The sequence below is a fragment of the Pan troglodytes genome, chromosome 5, assembly GCF_028858775.2.
Source record: "Pan troglodytes isolate AG18354 chromosome 5, NHGRI_mPanTro3-v2.0_pri, whole genome shotgun sequence".
Classification (NCBI taxonomy): Eukaryota; Metazoa; Chordata; class Mammalia; order Primates; family Hominidae; genus Pan; species Pan troglodytes.
The window spans coordinates 63,126,396-63,150,597 of record NC_072403.2 but is presented as its reverse complement, the minus strand read 5'-3'; the positions used below and the strand labels follow the sequence as shown (position 1 = coordinate 63,150,597).

At 40.9% G+C, this 24,202-nt stretch overlaps 1 long non-coding RNA gene across 1 annotated transcript; it reads left to right on the top strand.

Annotated features, from left to right (window-relative positions):
• Positions 1-21,338: 21,338 nt before the first annotated feature.
• LOC744029 (uncharacterized) lies at positions 21,339-23,629 on the top strand. The gene is made up of 2 exons (XR_001718484.3): positions 21,339-21,717; positions 22,446-23,629. It is a non-coding gene; the product is annotated as an uncharacterized LOC744029 (long non-coding RNA).
• Positions 23,630-24,202: the final 573 nt, after the last annotated feature.

The window sequence follows — 24,202 nt, the reverse complement described above, 5'->3', positions numbered from 1 at the left end:
ATTCTTCTTTCCCACAGAAAAAAGTTTGCTCTATGTCCTTTTTATCTTCATGAAACAAACTTCTGTGGTTCTGTTTAAGCCAGGATACTTATGGGGAGAGTGACCATATAATGTGTTGTCCAAATAAGCACACTTTTGAGAGTAAGAAATATACTATAATAATGAAGTCGAGATTACAAGGGTGAGCTAGAACCATGTCATGCAAAGTTAATTAAATAATCACCCTACTTAAAAGTCTTTTCAACTACTGTGATTTTAGGAGTTAGCTTTTAAAAAAAATTAGTATTAAATGATGACTAGGTACTTTAAGAGTCAGAAAGAATATATTACCTATAATTTAGGCCCCAAACAAGTTTGTCAGGCACTTGGGAAGACAGGATTAGTGGTAATAAAAGACAATATAGGAAGCATCAAGAAGGCCAAACTCAACAAATAATACCAAATATTGTTTTGTAGATGCCTTACAAATCTTTCACATACTTAATCTATTTTTCCTCATAATGCTCAAGTGAAATCACATATTTTTATCTTTACTTTAGAGTTGAGGCTTAAAAAAAGTGTTAGCACTTTCCCAAAGCCACTGAGTTAATAAAAAAATCTGACACGAAACCAAAAACTCTAACTTAACGCTATATTAATCTTCAGTATCTGCCACCTATATATGTGGTATAACTATATGGAGAAGTGCCTCTTTGAAATCAGGGAGTATTCAATGTTAATCTAATATTTTAAACTGTAACTGGAGTAGGAACAGAGCAGAGAGGTAGATTTGGAGGTTGAGACTAGGGAAGTCAAGAACATATGCCAAGTTCAGAAGTACAGGGGATATAAGAGGTCAACAAGAAGGCATGTAGTTACATGTCCAGATCCACAAACCACTAAGCCCTGGGGAAGAGAAGAAAGGCCACTCCCAACAAAGGCAATAATATGGGCAAAGATATGGTTGAATTGTTGATCATTTCATATGAGTGGCACTCAGAAAGCATGTGGGAGTATATTATAACAGAGAAATCAGATACTGAGATCTATATAAAACTGTATTTGAGGAAAATGTGTTGAGGCTATGAAATAAGAATCAAAACTGAGGAGGACTAGAGTAATAGCTGTGCCAATAAGGGGAAATTTTTTTTAAAAAAGCAAAACAATTAATGATGAGAAGAGTGAGAGTACTAGAAAAAAAGACTCCCAGATAGTTATGCCTGAGAGAATGCTGGTACATGACAGAAATGTGGAGGTGTATTGGGAAAGTCAGCTTATAATTCAGGTAAAGGAAGTATATTCGTTTAGTAGGACTGCCATAACAAAATACCACAGACTAGGTAGTTTAAACCACAGAAATTTATTTTCTTACGGTTCTGGAGGCCAGAAGTTCAAAGTCAAAGTGTTTGTAGGTTTGGTTTCTTTTGCAGCCTCTCTCGTTAGCTTACAGATGGCTGTCTTCTCTCTTGTGTCTTCACATGGTCTTCCACCTGTGTGTGTCTGAGTCCTAATATCCTCTTTGCATAAAGACAATCAGCCATAAGACCTCATTTTACGTTTACCTTAATTACATCTTTAAAGACCCTATCTTCAAATACGGTCACATTCTGAGGTACTGGGAGTTAGGAATTCAACATATGAATTTGGTGGAGGGAGCAGGGAGACACAATTCAGCTCATAACAGGGAGAGACTAAAGGAGGGACTGTTTCAGTATTAGCTTTTTGGAATTAGCAATGAAAGTAGGTTACTGGGTAGAATCATTTAGGAAGCAGTTGGAGATACCCAACAGAATTTACGTACTAAAAGATCTTAGCTGAAGCTGTGAGACTCCGTGACACCTCCAAAAGAAAAAGCATAGAGAATTAATAAATTCAAAGGAACAAATATTTGTTTAGCATCGGATAGTAAGGTGCTATGATCAGTACTGTGAAATACATAAGAAGGGAGAAGATATTCTCAAGAAATATACAAAATAATAAGAAATATACACAGACACAACTATGCAAATGACAGAGGATGAAAATGGCCCCAAAAGAGGACAGATAAGTGCTAAGAGTACTTAGAGAAAGATGAGGTCACATTGGATGTTGAAAAGGAACACACAGAGGGGCTAGGACTGAGCCTCAGGGATAATTTGTTTCTCTCATTAACGGTGACCTTTGCCAGCACATGGTATTTTCCTTGGACAATCTGGAAGGACCAAGTGATTCAACCCAGGACTTTAGAATTGAGCATAAATCATTTAGTACTGGCTTTAAGCAATGTCAGTAAATGCTGGATCAGACTTAGGGTTAAAACTGGTCAAGATCACAAAAAACTCAGTTGTATGGCTTTTTTTAATAAACATAAGGAGAAATGCCTGCAGATCACTTATCAATATCTTAGTGAGTGAGAATTCATCTGGAATTAGTACACACCAGCTGCTCCCACATGCAGGCTAAGCTGCGGGGTCCTGAAAGTCCCATCTGCCCAGGAGCACCTCTCTGTGTAGCATGCTACTTTTGTCCAGAATTCCCACTCCTCCAGGGTAATGCACTGTGACTCCAGGAGGCTCTTATTCAAGTACAGTTGGGTTTCAGGTTGGGCATGTCTATGAATCCATAGTACTACGGGGTCAGTTTTTCAGTTTAGTTAGTGGTCATTTTAGAGTATCAGTGAAAATATGATAGAGGTAAATATATTTTGATACCGTGATGGGAAAGATAGAAAGTTTGTTGTTAGATGCTGCTGAGGATGTGGAGAAACGGGAACCCTCATACACTGTTGGTGGGAATGTAAACTAGTACCCACTATGGAGAACAGTATGGAGTTTCCTCAAAAAACTAAAACCTAAAAACAGAACGTGATCCAGCAATTCCACTGCTGGGTATATATACAAAAGAAAGGAAATGAATATATCGAAGAGATATCTGCACTCCTATGTTTATTGCATCACTATTCACAAAGCCGGGGAATGGAATCAACCAAAGTACTCATCAATGGATGAATAGATAAAAGAAAACTGGTACATATTGAATGCTATTCAGTCATAGAAAAGAATGAAATCTTGTCATTTGCAGCAACTGCAACATTTGTATTTGGAACTGGAGGCCATGATGTTAAGTGAAATAAGACAAGCACAGAAAGACAAAAGACAAATATTTCATGTTCTCACTCATATGCAGGAGCTAAAAAAGTGGATCTCATCAAGATAGAGAGTAGACTGTGGTTAGCAGAGGCCAGGAGGGATGGGGGAAGAGAGAGATAAAGGGAAAAAAGAATATAAATGTATTTAATAACACTGAAATATACACCTAAAAATGGTAAAGGTGGTAAATTATGTATGGATATTTTACCTCAATGAAATTTTTTTTTTAAAAAAAAGATAGTACATGCTGGGTATGGTGGCTCACGCCTGTAATCCCAGCACTTTGGGAGGCCGAGGCAGGCAGATCATGAGGTCAGGAGTTCAAGACCAGCCGACCAATATGGTGAAACCCCGTTTCTACTAAAACTACAAAAATTAGCCAGGCGTGGTGGCACCCGCCTGTAATCCCAGCTACTCAGGAGGCTGAGGCCGGAGAATCGCTTGAACCTGGGAGGCGGAGGTTGCAGTGAGCCAAGACCATGCCGTTGCACTCCAGCCTGGGTGACAGAGTGAGACTCCATCTCAAAAAAAAAAAAACAAGAAAGAAAGTACTGGGTTAACATCCTGGGAAGCTGGGGGAAGGACCTACAGGAACTGTCTGCATTGTCTTTCTAACTCTTCTGTTAGTCTAAAATTATTTCAAAATTAAAAGTTTATTTTAAAAAAAAAAAGAATACAAAGTATGGAAATGCCCAGGAAAGAACGTTAATGAAAAAGCAAATGTAAAGTTATATAAACAAAGTGACCACAAACATATAAAAAGATATATACCAAATATACCAAAATTGGCAGTGGTTATTTCTGTGTGGAGAAATTAAAGGTGACATATTTTCTCTTTATGCCTTTCTGTCACCTCCAAATTTTCTTCAATGAGAATTTTTTAATTTTATAGGAGAAAAAATAAAAACGAAAACAAAAACCATTTGAAAGTGCTCACTGCCTTCCTCAGGCTCCCTCAGTATCCCTAAGGACTGTTGAGGGTGTCCAGATTTCTTAGCATGGCAGACAAGGGGCCTCATGATATCTGGGTCTGTCTCCCTCTTCAGCCTCATCTCTTGTCCTCTTCCCTTCTTATTATTATGAGCTACCTACAGGCCCCAAACTTACTCCATGGTATAGGGTGTCTTCAGTCTGGAAATTCCTCCCCCAAATCTTCCCTTGTTAAGGACTATCCCTTAGGACTCAGCCACAGCCTCACTCAACAGGACTTCCCTGCCTCCTCTCTACCCCATGCTACCATAGTACCATACTTTGGCTGCTTTTTGCATTTATCACACATTAATCTGTCTCACCCACTTGTCTGTGATCCCCTTGAGCACAGGGTCTCTGTGTTATTATCCAGGCTTTGGAGCCTGGCACAGTGCTAGCACATAGTAGAACCTCCACCACTTTTTAATGAGACTAATTTCATTCACTATATTCATTGTTTCTCCTGTAGCGCCGCCATCACCACCTTCCCCTAACATCCCTAGATGCAAAGAGAAACTTGCCACAATCTAGTCATATAGTTCTCCAAAACAGAGGGTGACTGGAGCCTGCCTGGGGTAGGTGGTTCCAGCAGTCATGAGTTCCTGGAAATTCTCCCAGGGACACTGCATTGACGGATCCACACAAGGTTTCTCTGAAAAAAGCTGACAGAAGCTTCTCTAGTAGTTCCTGAAGCTGGTACCCTACAACGTAAAAGCAAACTACTCCATATGAGAATTGAAAAGGGTGTGAAGCAGAAATTTCCTTTTCCTCCCAGACTTAGGGAATGCAGTTTCCATAAGTTAAAAAAAGAAAAAAGCAGTAAAGTAAGCTGTAAGATTTTCCAACTCTAATGTGTGGTTTCCCTCATATAAAATTTTCATAAGCTCAAGTCCTTCCTTAAGACAGGACTCGGAAACATGATTTTAGAAGCCAAACTTCTAGTACTACTCCCTCAACGAATTGGGGTTAGGGTTTCACAGACCGTAATTTCACCCCTTTGGGTAGGAGAATGAACACTATAAGCAGTCACAATCTACTGCCTTCAATGGGTGCTTCAGAGACTGTACTCCTAGTATCTATCACAGTGTCATAAAATAAGCATAACAGAATATTTGAATGAACAAATAGTCTTTTTTTCTTATTTGCTTCATTGTTTCAGTATAATTCTCACATAGGAAAAAACTGTTCCACAGATTTCCAGAGTAATGTTGACAGGGAAGATCTCCTAGTCTATATCTTTTTTTCTCCCTAGTCTGTAGCTTTGTTCATAAAAACTATACTCTCTTTTACCTCCTCAACTGCTGGACATGCTTTCCCTCCTCTTTCATGGATCCCTTCCTGGCTGAAGCCACTCCCTCATCCATAACTCCTTTTTTCTCTACTGTACTCTTCATGCCTTGGAAAACATGAAGAAGAAAGAAAAAACACATTGTGTCCGGATTGTGTATTATATTGTGTCTCTCAGAATGTCACAGATATTTTGGTGTTTTTGTCAATAAGACATTTCGGGACATAGCTCCTGTCAAAACATTAAAGTTGTAAATTCGATTATAAGAATTGTATTTATAAAGTAATTTTCAACAGAATAGTGTGTTATTTAAAATAATAAAATGGAGGCAATGGTATGAATTTCTAATAGCAACAGACTGGTGGTAGGAGGACACATGGAAGGGAAGAGAGATGGTTTTGGATAACAGACTTCCTAGTGCCCCAGAGCATAAGGCTACCTTTAGGTATATGCTCCAAAGGTAGAATTTTTTTTTTTTTTAAACAGTCTCGCTCTATCACCCAGGCTGTAGTGCAGAGGTGCAATCTCGGCTCACTGCAATCTCCACCTCCCATGTTCAAGTGATTCTCCTGCCTCAGCCTCCCAAGTAGCTGGGATTACAGGCACCCACTACCACACCCGGCTAATTTTTGTATTTTTGGTAGAGACAGGGTTTCACCATGTTGGCCAGGATGGTCTCAAACTCTCGACTTGAAGTGATCTGCCCATCTCAGGCTCCCAAATTGCTGGGATTATAGGCATGAGCTACCGTGCCCAGCTCAAACACAGAATCTTTTTTTGTTTTGTTTTGTTTTGTTGTTGTTTGTTTGTTTGTTTTTCTGAGATGGAATCTCGCTCTGTCACCCAGGCTGGAGGGCAGTGGCACGATCTCAGCTCACTGCAAGCTCCACCTCCCGGGTTCACGCCATCCTCCTGCCTCAGCCTCCTGAGTAGCTGGGACTACAGGTGCCCACCACCACACCTGGCTAATTTTTGTTGTATTTTTTTAGTAGAGATGGGGTTTCACCATGTTAGCCAGGATGGTCTCGATCTCCTGACCTTGTGATCCACCCGCCTCGGCCTCCCAAATTGCTGGGATTACAGGCATGAAGCCACCGCGCCTGGCCAGAATCTTTAATCTATGCTAATGAACTGACACTGATTCTGAATTCACATCGTGGTTCTCTGAAATTAACTCATTTTCCAAGCAGAAGCAGGCTCCAACACTCCCTACCACCCCCCGGCTTCTGCTGTGTTCCCAAGGTACTCTGCTTGCCTCCAACACATTTAACTTTAAATGGGTAACTGCATATAAGGCTTTTCCCACTGCATTGTAAGTTTCTTGAAGACAGGGACTCATTCCATCTCCCCAGCATCCAGCATTATTTGACATATATGAAGTGTTCAATATATATTTGTAGAGTAAATAAATCTCTGTCCTTCCCTGAATGCCTAGCTAGGAAGTTCACACAAACAGGCTAGATACAGAATTTGCCTGCCAGACACCTAAGCTCATGAGGGCAGATTTTGGGCTGATTTGTTCACTGCTGTGTCCTAGAACAGTGCAGAGCACATATAGTTCATAAATATACATTGAAGGAGTGGATGGACCTGCCCCTTTTGAAAGGATACCTTCCCATCCCATGTCATCTGATTTTCCCAGCAAACGCACTCTCTGACCTCAGGAATGCCTCTCAGCATTCCCTCTTCTTGTACTGAGTCTTGCCCAAAACAGCACACCCACTGGAACTCACAGGCCTGCTGGTTCCTATTCTTTATCCTTCCAAGGTGGTCTTCTCCTTCTTCCTCTTCTCCTCCTCTTCTTCCTCCTCTCCTTTTTCTTATTCTCCCCCATGCTTCTTTGACTTATTTGAGACACGCAAAAAAATAATCTTACATTTCATATATCATTATATCTTTTTTTTTTTTTGAGGCAGGGTCTCAGTTGGTCACCCAGGCTGGAGTGCAGTGGCGCAACCCTGGTTCATGGCAGCCTCGACCTCCTGGGCTCAAGCCATTCTCCCACCTGAGGCCCCCAAATACATGCATGCACCACCATGCCCAGCTAATTTTTTTCTATTTTCTTTTTTTAGAGATGGGTTTCACCATGTTGCTCAGGCTGGTCTCAAACTTCTGAGCACAAGCAATCTGCCTGTTTTGGCCTCCCAAATATATCATTACATCTTAATGATCATTTCTTCATCTACCATTCAGCTTACAAATTAAGATGCTACCATTAAAATTGAAGCTCCTATATATGTCTTTCCACCCATGCTTTTCCCTTACTAAAAGTAACCACTACCTTTTCTTTTTTACTATTATATATGTATTTACATACATACATATGTATGCATGTATATATATGTAAATGGTATTGTTTTATAATTTTTAACTTTTGTGTTTGGTTTATTTTATTTTATTTTATTTGAGACAGTCTCACTCTGTTGCCCAGGCTGGAGTACAGTGGCATGATCTCAGCTCACTGCAACCCTCTGCATCCCAGGTTCACACAATTCTCATGCCTCAGCCTCCCAAGTAGCTGGGATTACAGACGTGAGCCACCACACCCAGCTAATTTTTGTGTTTTTAGTAGAGACTGGGTTTCACTATGTTGGCCAGGCTGGTCTTGAACTCCCAACCTCAGCTGATCCACCCACCTTGGCCTCCCAAAGTACTGGGATTACAGGTGTGAGCCACTGCGCCTGGCCCAGTTTTTAACTTTTTATTAGTTATATAATATTCTAGCATGCTACTGCTACTTGCTTATTTTCTTTCTTTGTTCAGTTCTATATTTTGGAGATTTATCCATGTGGAAACATGGAGCTCCAGTTCCTTCCTCGTCACTGCTATACAATATTTCACTGTATAAAATATGACAACTGATTAATGCATTTTGCTACTAATTGATGTATAGATAGTTTTGCATTTTTGCTATTATGAACACCACTGCTATGGACATTTTTGTTACCCGTTTGGTGGGATTGAAGGAGTTCCAGTTGGCCCACTGGGAGAAAGTCCAATTCTACTTTTCCATGAGGACTCCAACAGAGCCAGCACTCTCCAGCCACTGTAGGCCCAAGAACTCAATGGCTCAGGAGACGACAGCTGTGTTAGGCTGGCAATGAAAGTGGAGGAAATGCATTTAAGTTGCTTCCTTCCAGAAATTCTGTTTAAAGTCTTGACTTAAAGATGACACGAAATTGTCCTGTTATGTTTCTCTAGCAGCCTGGCAGTCCAAGTGTAAGGCTGAAGAAAGCAAATATTTGGATTCATTCAGTAGTAACTGTCCAGTAATAACATAATCTACTTTTTTTTGTTTGTTTTTTTGAAACAGAGTCTCACTCTGTTGCCCAGGCTGGAGTGCAATGGCACGATCTTGGCTCACTGCAACCTCTGCCTCCTGGGTTCAAGTGATTCTCATGCCTCAGCCTCCTGAGTAGCTGGGATTACAGGTGTGCTCCACCACGCCTTGCTAATTTGTTTTGTATTTTTAGTAGAGACAGGGTTTCACTCCTGGCCTCATTTGATTCACCCACCTTGGCCTCCCAAGGTGCTGGGATTACAGGCCTGAGCCAATGCACCCAACCACATAGTCTACTTTTAACTCTAGTCTTGCTTGCTTACCTTGAAAATTGGTATTTCGTCTGCTTGCATTTTTTTGCACTGTTTTTGACAGAATTTTTGATCTACATCTTATCCATTCTGAGATGATATTGAAAGACATCACATGTATAAATGTGGGAGGAGGGGCTGGGCACAGTGGCTCACGCCTATAATCCAAGGCAGGCGGATCACGAGATCAGGAGATTGAGACCATCCTGGCTAGCATGGTGAAAGCCCGTCTCTCCTAAAAATACAAAAAAAAAAAAAAAATTAGCCAGGTGTTGAGGCACGTGCCTGTAGTCCCAGCTACTCAGGAGGCTGAGGCAGGGGAATCACTTGAACCTGGGAGGCGGAGGTTGCAGTGACCCGAGATCACACCACTGCACTCCAGCCTGGGCAACAGAGGAAGACTCTGTCTCAAAATAAATAAACAGAGGGAGGAGCCAAGATGGCCGAATAGGAACAGCTCCGGTCTACAGCTCCCAGCATGAGTGATGCAGAAGATAGGTGATTTCTGCATTTCCAACTGAAGTATCAGGTTCATCTCACTGGGGTGTGCCAGACAGTTAGTGGGTGCAGGACAGTGGGTGCAGCGCACCATGCACGAGCCAAAGCAGGGCGAGGCATCGCATCACCCGGGAAGCGCAAAGGGTCAGGGAATTCCCTTTCCTAGTCAAAGAAAGGGGTGACAGACAGCACCTGGAAAATCGGGTCACTCCCACCTGAATACTGTGCTTTCCCAATGGGTTTAAAAAACAGTACACCAGGAGATTATGTCCCACACCTGGCTCAGAGGGTCCTATGCCCACGGAGTCTTGCTCATTGCTAGCACAGCAGTCTGAGATCAAACTGCAAGGCCGCAGGGAGGCTGGGGGAGGGGCACCCGCCATTGCTGAGACTTGATTAGGTAAACAAAGCGGCAGGGAAGCTCGAACTGGGTGGAGCCCACCACAGCTCAAGGAGGCCTGCCTGCCTCTGTAGGCTCCATCTCTGGGGGCAGGGCACAGACAAACAAAAAGACAGCAGTAACCTCTGCAGACATAAATGTCCCTGTCTGACAGCTTTGAAGAGAGTAGTGGTTCTCCCAGCATGCAGCTGGAGATCTGAGAACGGGCAGACTGCCTCCTCAAGTGGGTCCCTGACCCCTGAGTAGCCTAACTGGGAGGCACCCCCCAGTAGGGGCGGACTGACACCTCACACGGCCGGGTACTCCTCGGAGACAAAATTTCCAGAGGAATGATCAGGCAGCAGCATTTGTGGTTCACCAATATCCGCTGTTCTGCAGCCACCGCTGCTGATACCCAGGAAAACAGGGTCTGGAGTGGACCTCTAGCAAACGCCAACAGACCTGCAGCTGAGGTACCTGTCTGTTAGAAGGAAAACTAACAAACGGGAAGGACATCCACACCAAAAACCCATCTGTATGTCACCATGATCAAAGACCAAAGGTAGATAAAACCACAAAGATGGGGAAAAAACAGAGCAGAAAAACTGGAAACTCTAAAAACCAGAGTGCCTCTCCTCCTCCAAAGGAATGCAGCTCCTCACCAGCAACGGAACAAAGCCAGATGGAGAATGACTTTGACGAGCTGAGAGAAGAAGGCTTCAGATGATCAAACTACTCCAAGCTACAGGAGGAAGTTCGAACCAATGGCAAAGAAGATCAAAACTTTGAAAAAAAATTATACGAATGCATAACTAGAATAACCAATGCAGAGAAGTCCTTAAAGGATGTGATGGAGCTGAAAACCAAGGCACAAGAACTATGTGATGAATGCAGAAGCCTCAGTAGCCGATGTGATCAACTGGAAGATAGGGTATCAGTCATGGAAGATGAAATGAATGAAATGAAGTGAGAAGAGAAGTTTAGAGAAAACAGAATAAAAAGAAACGAACAAAGCCTCCAAGAAATATGGGACTATGTGAAAAGACCAAATCTGCGTCCGATCAGTGCACCTGAAAGTGACGGGGAGAATGGAACCAAGTTGGAAAATACTCTGCAGGATATTATCCAGGAGAACTTCCCCAATCTAGCAAGGAAGGCCAACATCCAAACTCAGGAAATACAGAGAACGCCACAAAGATACTCCTCGAGAAGAGCAACTCCAAGACACATAATTGTCAGATTCACCAAAGTTGAAATAAAGGAAAAAATGTTAAGGGCAGCCAGAGAGAAAGGTCGGGTTACCCACAAAGGGAAGCCCATCAGACTAACAGCTGATCTCTCAGCAGAAACTCTACAAGCCAGAAGAGAGTGGGGGCCAATATTTAACATTCTTCAAGAAAAGAATTTTCAACCCAGAATTTCATATCCAGCCAAACTAAGCTTCATAAGTGAAGCAGAAATAAAATACTTCACAGACAAGCAAATGCTGAGAGATTTTGTCACCATCAGGCCTACCCTAAAAGAGCTCCTGAAGGAAGCACTAAACATGGAAAGGAACAACCGGTACCAGCCACTGCAAAAACATGCCAAATTGTAAAGGCCCTCGAGGCTAGGAAGAAACTGCATCAACTAACAAGCAAAATAGCCAGCTAACATCATAATGACAGGATCAAATTCACACATAACAATATTAACTTTGAATGTAAATGGACTAAATGCCTCAATTAAAAGACACAGACTGGCAAATTGGATAAAGAGTCAAGAACCATCAGTGTGCTGTATTCAGGAAACCCATCTCATGTGCAGAGACACACATAGGCTCAAAATAAAGGGATGGAGGAATATCTACCAAGCAAATGGAAAACAAAAAAAGGCAGGGGTTGCAATCCTAGTCTCTGATAAAACAGACTTTAAACCATCAAAGATCAAAAGAGACAAAGAAGGCCATTACATAATGGTAAAGGGATCAATGCAATAAGAAGAGCTAACTATCCTAAATATATATGCACCCAATACAAGAGCACCCAGATTCATAAAGCAAGTCCTTAGTGACCTACAAAGACTTACACTACCACACAATAATAATGGGAGACTTTAACACCCCACTGGCAACATTAGAAACAACAACAAGACAGAAAGTTAACAAGGATACCCAGGAATTGAACTCAACTCTGCACCAAGCTGACCTAATAGACATCTACAGAACTCTCCACCCCAAATCAACAGAATATACATTCCTTTCAGCACCACACCACACCTATTCCAAAATTGACCACATAGTTGGAAGTAAAGCACTCCTCAGCAAACGTAAAAGAACAGAAATTATAACAAACTGTCTCTCAGACCACAGTGCAATCAAACTAGAACTCAGGATTAAGAAACTCACTGAAATCCGCCCAACTACGTGGAAACTGAACAACCTGCTCCTGAATGACTACTGGGTAAATAACAAAATGAAGGCAGAAATAAAGATGTTCTTTGAAACCAACGAGAAAAAAGACACAACATACCAGAATCTCTGGGACACATTCAAAGCAGTGTGTAGAAGGAAATTTATAGCACTAAATGCCCACAAGAGAAAGCAGGAAAGATCTAAAATGGACACCCTAACATCACAATTAAAAGAACTAGAGAAGCAAGAGCAAACACATTCAAAAGCTAGCAGAAGGCAAGAAATAACTAAGATCAGGGCAGAACTGAAGGAAATAGAGACACAAAAAACCCTTCAAAAAATCAATGAATCCAGGAGCTGGTTTTTTGAAAAGATCAACAAAATTGATAGACCACTAGCAAGACTAATAAAGAAGAAAAGAGGAAGAATCAAATATAGACGGAATACAAAATGGTAAAGGGGATATCACCACCAATCCCACAGAAATACAAACTACCATCAGAGAATACTATAAACACCTCTATGCAAATAAACTAGAAAATCTAGAAGAAATGGATACATTCCTTGACACATACACCCTCCCACGACTAAACCAGGAAGAAGTTGAATCTCTGAATAGACCAATAACAGGCTCTGAAATTGAGGCAATAATCAATCGCTTACCAACCAAAAAAAGTCCAGGACCAGATGGATTCACAGCCGAATTCTACCTGAGGTACAAAGAGGAGCTGGTACCATTCCTTCTGAAACTAGTCCAATGAATAGAGAAAGAGGGAATCCTCCCTAACTCATTTTATGAGGCCAGCATCATCCTCATACCAAAGCCTGTCAGAGACAAAACAAAAAAAGAGAATTTTAGACCAATATCCCTGATGAACATCGATGCAAAAATCCTCAATAAAATACTGGCAAACCAAATCCAGCAGCACATCAAAAAGCTTATCCACCATGATCAAGTGGGCTTCATCCCTGGGATGCAAGGCTGGTTCAACATACGCAAATCAGTAAGTGTAATCCAGCATATAAACAGAACCAAAGACAAAAACCACATGATTATCTCAATAGATGCAGAAAAGTCCTTTGATAAAATTCAACAACCCTTCATGCTAAAAACTCTCAATAAATTAGGTATTGATGGGACGTATCTCAAAATAATAAGAGCTATCTATGACAAACCCACAGCCAATATCATACTGAATGGAGAAAAACTGGAAGCATTCTCTTTGAAAACTGGCACAAGACAGGGATGCCCTCTCTCACCACTCCTATTCAACATAGTGTTGGAAGTTCTGGCCAGGGCAATCAGGCAGGAGAAGGAAATAAAGGGCATTCAATTAGGAAAGGAGGAAGTCAAATCGTTCCTGTTTGCAGATGACATGATTGTATATCTAGAAAACCCCATTGTCTCAGCCCAAAATCTCCTTAAGCTGATAAGCAACTTCAGCAAAGTCTCAGGATACAAAATCAATGTACAAAAATCACAAGCATTCTTATACACCAATAACAGACAAACAGCCAAATCATCAGTGAACTCCCATTCACAATTGCTTCAAAGAGAATAAATTACCTAGGAATCCAACTTACAAGGGACATGAAGGACCTCTTCAAGGAGAACTACAAACCACTGCTCAATGAAATAAAAGAGGATACAAACAAATGGAAGAACATTCCATGCTCATGGGTAGGAAGAATCAATATCGTGAAAATGGCCATACTGCCCAAGATAATTTATAGATTCAATGCCATCCCCATCAAGCTACCAATGACTTTCTTCACAGAATTGGAAAAAACTACTTTAAAGTTCATATGGAACCAAAAAAGAGCCTGCATCGCCAAGTCAATCCTAAGCCAAAAGAACAAAGCTGGAGGCATCATGCTACCTGACTTCAAACTATACTACAAGGCTACAGTAACCAAAACATCATGGTACTGGTACCAAAACAGATGTATAGACCAATGGAACAGAACAGAGCCCTCAGAAATAATGCCACATATCTACAACTATCTGATCTTTGACAAACCTGACAAAAACAAGCAATGGGGAAAGGATTCCCTGTTTAATAAATGGTGGTGGGAAAACTGGCTAGCCATATGTAGAAAGTTGAAACTGGATCTCTTCCTTACACCTTATACAAAAATTAATTCAAGATGGATTAAAGACTTACATGTTAGACCTAAAACCATAAAAACCCTAGAAGAAAACCTAGGCAATACCATTCAGGACAGAGGCATGGGCAAGGACTTCATGTCTAAAACACCAAAAGCAATGGCAACAAAAGCCAAAATTGACAAATGGGATCTAATTAAACTAAAGAGCTTCTGCACAGCAAAAGAAACTACCATCAGAGTGAACAGGCAACCTACAGAATGGGAGAAAATTTTTGCAATCTACTCATCTGACCAAGGGCTAATATCCAGAATCTACAATGAACTCAAACAAAGTTACAAGAAAAAAACAATCCCATCAAAAAGTGGGCAAAGGACATGAACAGACACTTCTCAAAAGAAGACATTTATGCAGCCAAAAAACACATGAAAAAATGCTCATCATCACTGGCCATCAGAGAAATGCAAATCAAAACCACAATGAGATACCATCTCACACCAGTTAGAATGGCCATCATTAAAAAGTCAGGAGACAACAGGTGCTGGAGAGGATGTGGAGAAATAGGAACACTTTTACACTGTTGGTGGGACTGTAAACTAGTTCAACCATTGTGGAAGTCAGTGTGGCGATTCCTCAGGGATCTAGAACTAGAAATACCATTTGACCCAGCCATCCCATTACTGGGTATATACCCAAAGGACTGTAAATCATGCTGCTATAAAGACACATGCACACATTTGTTTATTGCAGCACTATTCACAATAGCAAAGACTTGGAACCAACCCAAATGTCCAACAATGATAGACTGGATTAAGTAAATGTGGCACATATACACCATGGAATACTATGCAGCCATAAAAAATGATGAGTTCATGTCCTTTGTAGGGACATGGATGAAATTGGAAATTATCATTCTCAGTAAACTATCGCAAGGACAAAAAACCAAACACCGCATGTTCTCACTCATAGGTGGGAATTGAACAATGAGAACACCTGGACACAGGAAGGGGAACATCACACTCTGGGGACTGTTGTGGGGTTGGGGGAGGGGGGAGGGATAGCATTAGGAGATATACCTAATGCTAAATGACGAGTTAATGGGTGCAGCACACCAACATGACACATGTATACATATGTAACAAACCTGCAACGTTGTGCACATGTACCCTAAAACTTAAAGTATAATAATAATAAAATTAAAAATAAATAAATAAATGTGGGGGGAAATTGCCCTATATATACATATATATCCTTGTAATGCCTCAGAACCTAGTGCATCAGAATTCTTTTTAAAGCTCAATTTAAAAAATATTGATTGTAATCTATTTTTCTACCAAGAATGTTAACCTTGGCTCTGAGATAGCATTTTTTTCACCTTTTATGCATAGACATTTTGATGTCATGTGATATTTTAAAAGCCATATTAGTCTTCTCAATATATGAAGTCTTTACATCTTGAGGCTGAAGTTACAGAATATTTTCTGCCTTTAACTCTAACATTTAATATTCTTATATCCTACAGGAGGTCACAAAATGTTATACAGTAAAGTAATTGGAGCACCACCTGGTGGGCATTCTGGCTACATTCCTGACTTGAAGGGAACAAAATGTGGTTTTTTGAGACCAAGGAGGAATGTGACTAGGAAGACATGTCCCCTCCCTTCCGCTGGAGACTGAAGTAACAACTACGTAACTCATAGAACCTTCCAACCACCTAATACTTTAGGAATGTGCTTGGAGCTCTTCTAAATCCATCTCACTTGAACTGCAAAGCCGGAAACAACAGCCATTATTCCTCTGAAGCCTGCAAAATGCTGAGTAGATTAAAAGGATTATGTTTCTGTTCCCATATGCTCAATGCCCATAGCTCAACAACCTTACTTTTACAAGAACCCAGCAACAATGATTTCATTTTGAATGAATCCACGATCTTCTCTGCAACATAGTTAAATGTAACCAGGCCAGGATGGTGGCTCACCCTTGCAATCCCAGCACTTTGGGAGGCCAAGGCGGGAGGGTCATTTGAGGCCAGGTTTTCGAGACCAGCATGTGCCACCATGCCTAGCTAATTTTAAATTTTTTTTGTAGAGATGGGGTGTCGCAATGTTGCCCAGGCTGGTCTTTAACTCCTGGCCTCAAGTGATCCTCCCGCCTCCGCCTCCCAAAGTACTGGGATTACAGGTGTGAGCCACTGTGCATGTCAACCATTCTTATTTATTCTGCTTTTTATTTTCCTGGCTTCTCTTCAGCACTCTCAACCATTCTTTATAGCAATGCTCCCCAGATTTTTTCGTGTGGTATTGCTCGTAGAAAGTGATAATATTAGTACAGTGCTGGACTAAATGGATGAGGTTGCTCAAAGGTTTTATGCAGTCTCTCAAAGAGATGCCACTGGGATTGAGCTCACTTGCCCATGACAGTAACCCACTTCTCAATGTATCCTTTAATGGTGTTCCTCTTTTGCCAGTCTTACTTGCCCACTCCCTGATCATGCCTCCTGGGATCACCTCCCAAGTAAACTACTTTCACCCAAATTCTTGTCCCATCACAGTAGATAATGAATACCAAAAAAATGGCAAAATGACAATAAAACTAATATCCAAGCAAAGTGGACCTTTGTGCATCAAGCTTTGCTCTAAAACATGTATCAACCTATTAGGTAAAGCAATGCATTGATTAATTAATGAAGGTAATTACTTAAATTCTGTGCTTCACTTTGCATGTGGAGGCACTGCATGCATTTTAAGAACATTTTTAGACTTATATCAAGACATTTGTCTTTCATACCTAAAGAACTAAGCTACAAAAGGTTTAATGACTTCCCACGTCACATCTTTAACAGTAAAAGTCAAAATAGTTAAAATTCATTGAGCATTCACTATATGCTGGATTCTGTGTGAAGTACTTTTCATCATTCCACTAATCATTTATTTTTAACTTTTTAAAACTATTTTTAATCATTTATTATTTTGGATGTTAAGATACCCACTCCACAAATGAGGAAACTGAGCTAAAAGAGATCGGTTCCAAATTGGCACTGATCAACAATTAAAGAGAAAGCTTTGAACTAGCAAGTAGAGAGAAGCTGTGGCGACATAGACTATTTTTACACTACAAAATGTTATTCTAATAAAGTCTACATATACACTCAAAGTGAAGTAGAAGATCAGGACAGGTAATCAGATAATTCAAATGCGGCAAATTACTCTTTTTCACAGCAATTCATGAAGAACATATTTGGCTGAATTATCCACATGGTTAAATGAAATCTGCGCTATATGTTTATATGTTTAACTAACCTCGAACTTGGTCTTAAACAAATCGTCACTTTGGTCAGCCCTATAAGCAACTGTGGTTGCAAAAAAATTGTCGAGCTGATTATTTGATTAGGTAAAACTGAAAACTCTGATATTTTTAGAGTTGACATTAACATTTCAGTAAAATGAATTCTTCATTCTTGACTCTGTAGGCCGTCTGGGTTTGTTTCCTAGAGACAGAGATGATATTTGCACCAAAAATCTAAATACAGAGAAACAATCTTGAGCAAATGGCCAAGTTTTCACATTGAGATGCTTAAACACATGAAGCTGCCCACATGAAACTGCTGTCATCTTCCATAAAGACTTGGTTTCTTTGTTTTATTTATGTTGACTCACATTGCAGCTACTTTATATTTAGAGTAAAATGGAAATTCTTCTGTATTCTACACAAAGCCAAGCAAATTGCAGTTTTCCTTTCGTTTCTGGATGTCTTATTTGTTCAGGCTCTTTATAAATAGCCCTGAGCTTGGAAATTAGTTAAGTTTTGCTGTTTTTTCATTCTCCTTTTCTTATAGTTTAAAAATCAAACTGTCTGATTTTATTCTACTTTCATAAGACTGGGCAAGAAGCCCATTTCCTGTTAATGATGAGGTGACCATATTTTGACAGTACATTAAAGAATAGTTGGATGACATACTGGCAGGGGAAAGTCAATTGAGGAAAAAGTGTACTCAGATTTGGAAAATGAGTCAGTGTCTAGGAACCAACTGCATTTAACACACAAAATTTGCTCCAAATGAGCAAATTGAAAATCATTTAAGCTGCATAATAAATGCGTCTAGAGTTGTCAGGCACGGAATTCTTTATTAAAAAATTCTGTTTAATTGCAGTGACATCAATTTCTGGGCTATCTATAGGATAAATTGATAGATTACTTAAACTAAAACACATAAATCAAATCACTAAATGCATTCACAACTTTTCCCTAGAATTGTCAAAGTCTACATGCCTAAGTGTGTTCTATTCTAGTAAGTGGTTGAGCGTCTACCGTAAACCAAAGTGTATGGAAAAATAACCCAAACCTTTGGAGGAACAAAATTAAAATGGCACATACCAACGTGGCAAGCTAGCAACAGATGCACCAGAGAGACTTTATATTAAAGAGCTGACTTGAAAAAGCTATTCAAGAAATCAAGATTTCTCCACTTCTTCAGCTCAATAATTAAAGTCATACTGTCCCTTCTCCTCCCCAAATAAAAGGTAAGAGTCTAATGAAAGAGGCTAACACAGACAACCTGATGGCCTTGAAAATACTGCATAATGGCCTGATCATTTGCCCACATGGTTCAGTAAAAAGGTCAAGTCATGTCTTCACCAGAGATTAAGCTGCTTCTCCATAGACATCCAGGTCAAAAGCAATCAGGACTATTAACAATCTAGTTGTTATTAATGATAACATATATAAACATTTTATAGCACTGTACAGCTTACAAATTGCTTTCACATACATTAATCACATGACCCTCATAACAATCCTATCAAGTAGGTAGGACATGTACTACTATTACTATTTTACGGAAGACACCACAATCCAATTCTCTAGATATCCCAGTTTTCTCTCCTCCACCCATTACTGAGTCTCAGTCTCCAAACTGTACATCCTTAAAAGTTTTTGACGCCTTTAATCCCAGCCAATAAATGGGGACAAACAAGATCTGCCAGTGGGCAGATCACAAGGTCAAGAGATTGGAACCATCTTGGCCAACATGGTGAAACCGTATATCTACTAAAAAATGCAAAAATTAACTGGGCTTGGTGGGGCGCACCTGTAGTCCCAGCTACTCAGGAGGCTGAGGCAGGAGAATCGCTTGAACTCAGGAGGCGGAGGTTGCCGTGAGCCAAGACTGTGCCACTGCACTCCAGCCTGGCAACAGAGTGAGGCTCCATCGCAAAAAAAAAAAAAAAAAAAAAAAAGCGTTTGACTTTTACAAGTTTAAATCACCCCTCATCACATTGGTATTAGAGGGGTTGCAACTGTTTACCAGTGTATTCAATGATAAAATGATGGGGCTGGCTCTGTCATTATATTCTGTGAAATAATGGGTTGAGTATTTAAAGTGATGACGAGCACTCCAGGAACAATGAAAAGGAGAAGAAAAATCAGTGCGATAAATCAGGAGGCCAAAATAAATGCAGACCACTCCCCCGACGACAACCAGTTATTAAGCAAGAAAGCTACCACAAAAATGAAATTCATGGCTTGGTGTCATTATAAATACACACTAAAGAAGGCTTCAGGTACTGCACCACCCAACACTGCAGAAAACACTAAAATACTTCCATAGCAACTATCACTAAGGACATCATTAGGATGCTGAAAATGTAAAAGAGGAAAAAAGAGCCAATAAATGGGGACAAACAAGATTATTTCCCTGGTAGAATAAAGCCCATTGTTCACTCTCAGAAGACATAAATATTTAACCACCCAAGGCAAGCTATAACCAGCTATTTCAGCTAGCCAAACCCATCTTCCTGATATATAGTGTTTTCAAAAAATAAATCAACCAAGGAGTTGAAATCCAAGGAACTCACAAATGCATGTACCAGGCTGGTGGCAGCACGCTCTAGTCTGAAGGATTGATCATGAGTCAGGAGGGGAGGGTGCAAGCCTCAGCCCGGTCACTTAGTACCTATCAAACCTATTATGGGACATGTAGGTATTGTCAGGGACACAAAAGTGAATCAGAAACAGATTCTGTCCTTGGGCTGTTCAGTGTTGTAGGGGGAGATAAAAGATAGATTACTATAAAATAAGCTAGATGTGATAGATGTCAAAAGAGAAATAAGATTGCTGCTATTCAATTTTAAAATCTTATTGCAGGGTGTTGTGGGTGGAATTGCACCCCCCAAGAAGGTATTTTGAAATCCCAACTCTCAGGACCCCAGAATGTGACTTCATTTGGAAACAGGGTCTTTGCAGATATAATCAAGTTAAATGAGGTTACTAGAGTGGGCCTCAATCCACTGTGACTGATGGCCTTATAAGGGAAGAGAATGCCACGTGGAAACAAAGACACACAGGGAGAAGATGACTGTGCAACAACGGAGGCAGAGATTGGAGTGAAGCGGCTCTAAGCCAGGGAACACCAAGGATTGCCAAGAGCCACCAGAAGCTGGGAAGGGGCAAGGAAGGACTCTCCCTACAGCCTTCAGAGAGAGGATGGCTCTACCAATGTCTTGATTTCAAACTTCCAGCCTCCAGAACTGTGAGAGAATAAATTTTTGTTGTTTTAAGCCAATTCTTGGTATATTATAACCATAGCCCTAAGAAGCAAATACAGAGGCAAAGAGTAACCTCATCCTACTGGGATTAGGGCCAGGTTTCTGGTAAGAAATGACATATAAATTAGAACTTATACTATCTAAATGGTAGAAAATGTGGTTTCCTATTTACGTGATAATAGTATTCATCAACCATTGAGAATCCACCTTGTGTCAGATATTGTACTAGGAGTCATTCATATATAAATGGATTGGACTCTGGCTCATATACAGAAGTCATCTAGACCTCACCTCCCTCCTTGACCCTCCCACTTCTATCCCACAGTGGTTGATAAGTATAAAATGTTTAGTTTAGCAAATAGAAGAGGAAGATGGGTTTGGGGGTTGGGAGAGCTGTGGAGGGGAGAGGGGAAAAGGGCAAAGCATCTGTTCCCTTTCTGACCTCCTTCTAGAGAGACGGTGGAAGCAGGTTGCAGAACCTCTGTGAGTTGGTTTGTTTACATGTGAAATTAGCTGAGGAAATAGTCAAAGAGACTCTCAGAGGCTCTAGGCACAAGCCCAGCTATTTGGGGCTTGTGAGCTATTTGAGCCAGGGAAGAACATTCTCCTCTCTGCACCACAGAGGCCAAATGGAGGCTTCCCAAGGACCAGACTCTTTGGGAACACTAAGAGGCAACGCCCTTGGCATGTGCTGTGTTCTCATGATGGACAGTGACCCTGGAAAAGTTTCAGCCTCGGCAAAGCCTCAGCAAGTGGCCCTGCAAGCAGAAGCTGGACATGTGGGAGCTGGGGCAGAAGCAAAATAACAGGGCAGAAGACGATGGCAACTGTGAAAGAACGACTGGTGAGCAAGGGAACTTCTTCGGAAACTTCTAGAAATAACTGGAAATACTTTGAAGGGGGTTCATTTCTTTCAGTCGAGTAGGAAGGGGATTTACGCCATAAATAATCGGTATGTAAAAAAAAAGACAACTGGCAGATGAGGCCTGGAACACATGGGTCAGGCACGGATTTCTAATATATCCAACTGAAATTCATCATTATCCCCTTTCCACTTTACCAGCAAGAAAACGGAAGCTCGGGAGGTTAAATAACTTTCCCAGCCAGTAACTCTGTAAGTGACTGAATCAGAAATAAAACCATGTCTGTCTGCCAGTAAGTCCAGTATTCTTTCTACTATACCACACTGTTGATCTGGGCAACAGTGGGGAAAATATGACACTTGAAAGGAGCTTGGAAAAGAACACAGTAGGTCAGGGTACTAGCCAGGGTCCTGGCAGAAGACAGAACTCAAGCCAAATTGTTCAAATGAAGGGACTTTAACAAAGATACTACTGACATAGCTGTGGGCAGAATTAAGGGAATTAGCAAGGGATGTTGAGACACCCAGAGACCAGCAATAGAAGGAAACCAGTCCTAGAGAGAGATCTGGTGAGAGCTGGTGAGACCTGGAGCCACGGAAGACAGACCACCAGCAGGATCTATAATGGTGGAGGGAGCCTTCCAGAGAGGTGGCTCCAAAGCAGGGAGGGAATGGGGAAAAATAACCCAACCTTTCCTTTTATCTTCCAGTCCCCTGCTGCTGCCACCCATTGGCTGTGCCCCCACCTGGAAACCAGCTATCAAGGGAGCCTGGGGCAATAAGTGGCAGGAATTAGAGACTCCTGGAAACAGAAGAGGAGGAAGACATTGCCATGGAGAGCAGAGAAGTTGAGGCCATGTGCTAGTCTTGTCCTGTTTTGCTCTTAGATTTATCCCCTGTCCCCACTCTACCCTGTTCTGTATCACAGAGAATTACTTTTTCCTTGTTCCTTTGCCCTCTGGTTTCTGGGTCAGTTCAGCCATTGGATGGCCCTGAAGAGAGAGCAGAAAGGGAGAAGCTGGGTATTTTTCCCCACTTCTCTCAGCTTCAAGTATTGTCTCTGGCAGCGGCCATCTCTTCTATGGACCCAGCTCTTGCTCCAAGAGCTTCTGTGGTTCCAACTTCTCCCTGGTGGCCTGGCTCCTTTTGTCCCTTAAGCTTTAGGCAGTGGTAGCAGCTTCCTGCTCTTGATAATCTCAAGGATGCCTTACTCTCCCACTTTAGGCTTCTTACCTTTGTCATCTCCTGGTATTAAATCTCTTCTTTAAAATATCAAGAATATTTAGAATCCTGACTGATAGAGGAAACTATCACATGGGAGAGCCTCAACCTTCACAGAAAAGCATGAGGGAAATGAAAATACACATGGCTTGCATATCATAAATATGGAAAAACTTCCATTGAATCTGTCACTGCTGTGTGCCTATTCCCTCCTCTCACTGGGGCCTCCAATCCCTCAACCACCAGTGTTCTGGTCCACTTTTTAGCCTGGCTTGCCCTTCATACCCCTGGAGATCATGAACCGTCATATCCGCAATATTCTATTAGAATTCTTGATTTTCCTGCTGACTTGTCCTTCTGCTGTAGCTATTTTATCAATCCCTATCCCTGAGTACAGTAAATTATCTATTTTCTCTCCTCCTGCTTTTTTTACTGGACAAAGGAACGTGATCTGGCCAAAATTTCTTCTCCTGGGATGTTTGTCTGCCCTGCTACTTATATCCATTGTACCCATTTCCAACAACCATGCACCCATGGCTTTACCCAGAGTCCCTGGAATCTTTTCAGGTTCATGTAAACTTAAAATTTATGCAAAGGAAATCCACCAAGGATTGGAGACCAAAAAACAAACGTATGACATCATGCTATAATTTCACACACACAGAATTATTTTTAAAATAGAATGGGTTCATAAAAATGAAATAAATTGCTGATATGTAAAACTCATCATAGAAAAATCAATGTTATTAAAATGGTTATTCATAAAATAATTCACCACATTTTTCACTTTAGAATACCAAACCCCCACCATGCATTTGGAATTTAATTCAATTTACAAAGTTTCCATTTGCCCACAACTCTTCAGGACCACATGCCTTTTCCAAGTCAAATATATTTCAAGGTCCAATATCAATGGTTTAGATACACATTAAGACATGTCAGACAGAGATTCTGTCTGCTCCACTATATGCTTTTGTTTTTGGACCTGGGATGCAGTTTAATCTACTTCTTAAATGCAAAGATGTGGTAGATTGCATTATTGGTTTTGATTCTTCCCTATACTATATCTTTGCCCTTCACCATTGGCTTTGGAGTCCCTCTCATGTTGAAGGTTAGATTTCATGGAGTAATTATTGAGGAATGCTCTTGGAAACAGCCATTTTAAGGGAATAGGGGAAGCAAGATTGACACAGAAAAAAATGGGACTAATTTAATTGCAACCCAGGCCTCACCAATCCTATGGGAA